The following is a 6,390-nucleotide window of genomic DNA, read 5'->3' as shown; positions in this document are numbered from 1 at the left end:
GCATATTATTGCATCAGTGTGTGGGACATTCAGTTGTTACCTGAAGATGGCCTAAAAGCCGAAAGCCGCTTAGTTTATTTATTTCGAGTCAAAAACATTACAACAATATTTACAATATATACAATATAACAAATCAGGTCAAATCATAAAAGAACAAACTAAACGGTATTAGCCCAAAATTGTGCAACGGCAGCAGCATTGTCTGAAACATCAACAAGCTCTTGTGTGGAACATGATACAGGACATCTAGGACAGTTAATTAAATGTTTGGTTGTCTGTTCTTCTCCGCAGTCACACAAGGTGGAAGATTCCTTCATGAAGCCCCATTTAAACAGATTGTCCTTAGTTCGTCCGACGCCACTCCTGAGCCGATTTAGAGACTTCCACACTGTCCAGACTTGATTTCCACCAGGAGGAAGGGTCTCAGAAGGAGTCATCCAGTCATTACTGTCAGATTTTGCTGTCCACTGAGATAGTCTGGCTGCTCCAGTCCGACCGGTGAGGGGTGTAGTAGTTCTCATGAAGCTCCTCCTAGATTTGAGTCTACTAATTGGTGGCTGGTATCCATGTAGCAGGTGATCGGTGTTATGATCTGCTTTATGTCTCTCAAGTTTGGCTGCGACTTCACGCCTTATGTCTGGAGGAGCAATACCTGCTAGTTTATGGAGTTTATCAATAGGTGTAGCTTTGAGGCATCCCGTTACTGTCCTGCAGGTTTCGTTCAGGGCCACATCAACCTGCTTTGCATGAGATGACTTGTACCATACAGGACATGCGTATTCAGCTGCGGAATAGCACAAGGCCAAGGCTGATGTTCTTAGTAGTTTGGGATCTGCACCCCAAACGCTGCCAGTGAGCTTCCGCAGGATGTTGTTACGAGCAGCAACTTTCTGCTTAGTGTTAGTGCAGTGTTTTCTGTAGGTCAACGTTCGATCTAAGGTGACACCCAGATATTTGGGGTAGAAACAATGTTCAAGCTCTTGATCTTCCCAAACCACTGTAAGTTTTCTATAGGCCTCTCGATTGCGTAGGTGGAAAGCACAAACTTGAGTTTTAGCAGGGTTCGGTCTTAAGTTATTGACTCTGTAGTACTCAGATAGGTCCTTGAGAGCAACAGTAAGCTGGTTTTCTACTGTGTCAAAATCTCTGGCTTGTGTGACTAAGGCAAGATCATCTGCATAGATGAAACTCTTTGTAAGAGAAGGTTGAGGCTGGTCATTTGTAAATATGTTGAACAATATGGGGGAAAGGACACTACCCTGAGGCAAGCCATTCCTTTGACTTCTCCATCTACTCTTTCTTCCTTGGAACTCCACATAGAATCGCCGGTTTTCCAAAAGTGTCTGCACAGTTCTGGTGAAATTAATGTCTCTAGTGATGTAGTAGACTTTGTGCAATAATTGTCGATGTTGAATGGTGTCATATGCTGCTGTGAGATCCACGAAGACAGCCCCGGAAATGTATCCTTTTTCATATCCCTCTTCAATATGTTCAGTCAGATTAAGGACTTGTGCTGTACAATTCTTTCCAGGTCGGAAACCTGCTTGTTGAGGTATGAGTTGTTTTTCAACAATGGGAGTGAGTCTATTTAGCAACATTCTTTCATAGATTTTATACAACTGGCAAAGGAGCGAAATCGGTCGGTAGTTCTTGGGATCAGCTGCACCCTTTCCAGGTTTTAGTAAGGGAATAACTTTAGTTTTCCTCCAGATGGCAGGGATCTGTTTCCGCTTCAGACAACCATTATAGAATTGCAGAAGCCATCTTTCCGTGATGGGACCAAAATGTTTAATTTGCTCAATCATTAGGTCGTCTAGACCAGGCGCTTTACCATTTTTGCATTTCTGAATTGCGGTTCTGAGTTCTTGTAAGATGAAGTCATTTGATAGATGGTTGTTTTCACGTTCAGGTTCTCTTTTGAGTTTTGTTCTATCTTTAGAACAATTGACCCTTCCATTCTGAACTAGATGATGAGCAATTTGATCTGGTGCAATGTTTGCATGGCCATGATTGTGGACAGGGTCGTTGTTCAGGCGTCGCAGCAACTGCCAGGCTTTCTGACTGCTTTTAGACATATCAAGGTTCTCGAGTAACTCTATCCATCGTTCTTTTTTGGATTTGGCTAAGGCTGAGGATAAATTTTGGCCAGCAGTTAAGGTTTCAATGCTGTAAGGATTATCATTGAAAAGTTGGATATAGTTATGTAGATGCTTCACGGATTCTTCTGTCAAGCCAGGTATGTAGTTAACTCGACAGCCTCTGGGAGTTGAGAGTCTTGAGCATCTTTTCACGGCTTCTACAAACTCATCATAGTTGGAAACTGAGGGTTCTATGCGTGAAACTTCTGAGTCAAGGAGGTCAGCAAACTTCTGCCAGTCTGCTTTCTTGAAATTGTATCGCCTTCGGAATGATGTGATTCTAGGAGTAATGGCTGCAAACACTTGGCAGCCTATGGGGCGGTGTTGAGTATTTGGTATCGGATTTAGAACAGTTTTTCTGCATTGGTGAGCTATGTTCTCGCTAACAAAAATTAAGTCGGGGTTATACCCACGTTTCCAACGCCCACTGTTAAAAGATGGTGGGAGTTTATTATCATGGACAAGATTAAGATGGTTGGTATCAGCCCAAGTCAAAACTGCTTCACCATTACTGTCGTCCTCAGCATAACCCCAAACACTGCTATGACTATTGAAATCTCCAACAATAAAGTGAGCTTGTTGATTGGTGTAGTTGTCTGTAGGTGAAAATTGGAAATCTGCTCCTGGGGGTTTGTAAATTGACGACACAATACAACCATTCAGTTCTACAGACAGTATTTCAATATTGTTGAATTCTGTAAGTGAGGTAGAGAGAACAGCTATATCGTTCCTCACAAAGATAGCACTGCCATATTGTCTATGGGGTCGCTCAACTGCCAGTTTCATCCCAAGGATTTTTGGTCTTCTCATGGTGTCATCTCGATGGGTTTCTTGTATACATAAAATATCACACCTAGGTTCCTTGGCAATATGTTGCAGGAGTTCTTCTTTGGCAACAGACAATCCTTCTATGTTGATTGATACGATCACAAGGTGAGGTCTTGATAAAGACCTTTGGTTTCCATTCATAGTGAAACCTATAATGCAATGCTTTTGGAATGCTGACGTTCAGTTCAGTACTGGAGAATCTAGTCCAGTACCTATGCAGGGGCACCACGTGCATGAGTCAGCCGCTTAGTGACCAAATAAATACAATTATGGAGAACATCATGGAGAACATCACTAAGTGGTTTCTAAGTAATGTTGTAATCATGCAAGCACTGACGGAAAATTTAATTATACTACATGACCTATTAATGACGTACAGTGTCGACTATTCCTCGCAAGCTTATGATGACTGTTCTCCTGAAATCAGGTATTTGTCGATTTCAGCTGGTCGAAAGTTTCAAATTACCTAAGTTTCCCTCAGTTTTCATTATTGTTACTTCTCTGAGAAATCCCCACAACATTTGTCATAGGTATTTTGCCTACTCGAGCATTTTAATCTCCACCAAGAATCGTTTACTCAGATAACAGTATAGTATAAAATTGTTTTTTTTTTTTCATCTTTTTCCCCTTTTTAGGAGCATGCTCCGATCATTCTCGTATGTCCTCGTTCTCTTTAAATCGTTCTGTTACCATGATTTTATTTATCTAGAAATAACTAGCTAACTTCTTCTTTTACTAAATCTATTGATATAGTTATTCAACACAAAGCTCGTTCTGTATCCTCTAAATTGTGTATCATTATCTGTTGGTTCAAATCTTGGTTCCTTTTGCGCATATTTGCACAGCATGCCGCTTCAGCAGAGAACAGCTCGGCGAGTATCGACTCGCAGGCAGAGCGAGTTAGCAGGCAGTTCCCTCAGTAAGCTGTTTACCACAGGAATCTCTGCATCCGAACGAACACCCTTTGTTCCACTCTACTTTGCAGATTCACAAAGTCAGGATTGTCTGGGGAGCCACAAAGGTGATGTCTGGAGTTCCAGCAATTCTTCATATCCGGAGGCTGTTTATTTCCTCTTCATCTGTATTTTTTCTCCAGCGAGGATGCTAATAATCACTGTAGAATGTTACACTCATAATTTCTATATGCTCTTAGTACAGCAATTCCCCATTTGTTAACCTCCGTGGAATAAAAATATTGCAAAGCTCTAAGAGATTATATTAGCAGATTTTACATTCACTGAGTACAATTCCCAAAAAGGTACTAAAATATGATATTCCAGCCATTATATTGACTGATGTTAGTCTTTTCGCTAAATATACAATGAAACCAAGCCTTCTCATCTATCATCCTCTTAGTCAAATTCTTTAACATATATGTAACTCTCTGAAAAATCTATTGAACATGGTTATTTAACACATTTTGTTGAAATGAAGTCATGTAACGCCTAAAATTAATGTTTATTTTATTCTTTTCTGGACGCAACCTGGACATGGACGCACACTAATTGCGGTTGTCGGACAATACAAAAGTCTCTTGCGTGCTGAAGTTTACCTATAAATTTGTGTTAACCGGAATCTGTAGATTATTTGTACTTGGCATATCATTCACTATTGCATTTCCAATGAGATTCCTAACAGCAAAGAAGAAATCGTGACATCGTGAACGTTATTTAAGGCTCTCGCCGCTTTTCACTTCCCATTATTCATGTCTTTCTAACGAAGCAATCTGCTGGTTCAAAGCCTGTTGCTGTTGTTTGCCTCATAGACCTTTGTTTTCAGTGGGAAACTTTTCTTCTTTCTCCCTTGAGGAGTCTATTTCCAAACTAATGTTTGCCAAATGTTCTCATCTTTCCTTCCTCGAGGTTTGTTTTCTTTCTACTTCATCGATGGTCGTCTTGCTGAATCCCGTAATTTCTCTTGTTATGTTATTTTTTACATGGCTAATCCTATGAAAGCTGCACATTCTCCTCCAAAGTAACTATCCCTTGCCAGCACCATATGAAGATTCGGACATGTCCGAAAGAACAGATACCATCTTCATGTAGATAAGGCTTACCGGCCAATGATCTTCTTCAGTGCGGATGCACTCACATTGCTCAAAGTCATACGGGAATCGGTAGATTGACTGCCGCGAGTAATGAGTATAGTGGGAGGGGCACTAGAAATGTAGTGTATGGACAGTAAGTTGGAAATGTGGATCTCACGGGGAGCGTGCCAGAGATATCGTTTATGTCCTCGATGGCTCAACCGGATAGAGCGTCTGCCATGTAAGCAGGAGATCCCGGGATCGAGTCCCGGTCGGGACACGCGTTTACAACTGTCTCCGTTGATATATACTAACGCCTGTAAGCAGCTAATGGTCTGGATTCCATTGAATTTAATCTCGTTCTACGTCTTATTAGCTCTTAGCCTCTGCACCGTATGTAGCGATGTATTGGGAGTTTAAGAGGCCAAAGAACACACCCAGACCTCTACAGAAGTATAGCTAACTAATGGCATTTTACAATATGTTAATGTAACAACTGAGATGTTGATAACTTTAAACTGCTGTAAAATCTTCTTTGGTACTACGTTGAACACAATAAGACTAATGTTCTTGGTATTACATGCAGTCTTGAATGCTGATGCACTTTGATAGTTTCTGAATATTAGCAATACTTAGTAGAGTCGTGATACAGCAACATCTACATGACAACTTTGCGGCTGACACTCAAGTGCCAGGCAGAGGGTTCTTCGAACGATTTTCAAAAAATGGCTCTGAGCACTATGGGACTCAACTGCTGTGGTCATAAGTCCCCTAGAACTTAGAACTACTTAAACCTAACTAACCTAAGGACATCACACACAGCCATGCCCGAGGCAGGATTCGAACCTGCGACCGTAGCGGTCGTGCGGTTCCAGACTGTAGCGCCTTTAACCGCTCGGCCACTCCGGCCGGCAACGATTTTCAGAATATTTCTTTACCGTCCACTCTCACAGTGCGTGGGAAAGTGAAACTTAAATCTTCCTGTAGGAACTCTGTTTTCTTTTGTTTTGATGATCGTTACTCCCTATGTAGGCTGGCATCAACAAAATATTTTCACAATCAGAGGAGGAAGATGGTGATAGAAACTTCGTGTTACGACGATGTATTGTCCTCACTGCAGTCGTCCGTACTAAAGTTAATAAGTCAATAGATGCAGTGAATCAGAGGTGATTCTCTACATCTACACGATACTCCGCAAGCCAGCTAATTGTGTGTGGCGGAGGGTACTTTCGGTAAAACTATTTGATGCCTCCAACCCTGTTCCACACCCGAATAGTGCATGGGAAGAATGATTGTCGATAAGCCTCTGTATTGGCTCTAATTTTCCGAATTTTCTCCTCTTGGTCTATACGCGAGATGTATGTGGGGGGTAGTAATATGTTGTTTGACTCCTCCTGA

At 41.5% G+C, this 6,390-nt stretch overlaps 1 non-coding gene across 1 annotated transcript; it reads left to right on the top strand.

Moving 5' to 3' along the window:
- The first annotated feature begins 5,197 nt into the window (after positions 1–5,197).
- Trnat-ugu (transfer RNA threonine (anticodon UGU)) lies at positions 5,198–5,272 on the top strand. Its single transcript has one exon. It is a non-coding gene; the product is annotated as a tRNA-Thr (tRNA).
- The last annotated feature ends 1,118 nt before the right edge of the window (positions 5,273–6,390 follow it).

The sequence above is a fragment of the Schistocerca cancellata genome, chromosome 1, assembly GCF_023864275.1.
Source record: "Schistocerca cancellata isolate TAMUIC-IGC-003103 chromosome 1, iqSchCanc2.1, whole genome shotgun sequence".
Classification (NCBI taxonomy): domain Eukaryota; kingdom Metazoa; phylum Arthropoda; class Insecta; order Orthoptera; family Acrididae; genus Schistocerca; species Schistocerca cancellata.
The sequence above is the reverse complement of the archived record's forward strand: the minus strand, read 5'-3'. Positions and strand labels throughout refer to the sequence as shown.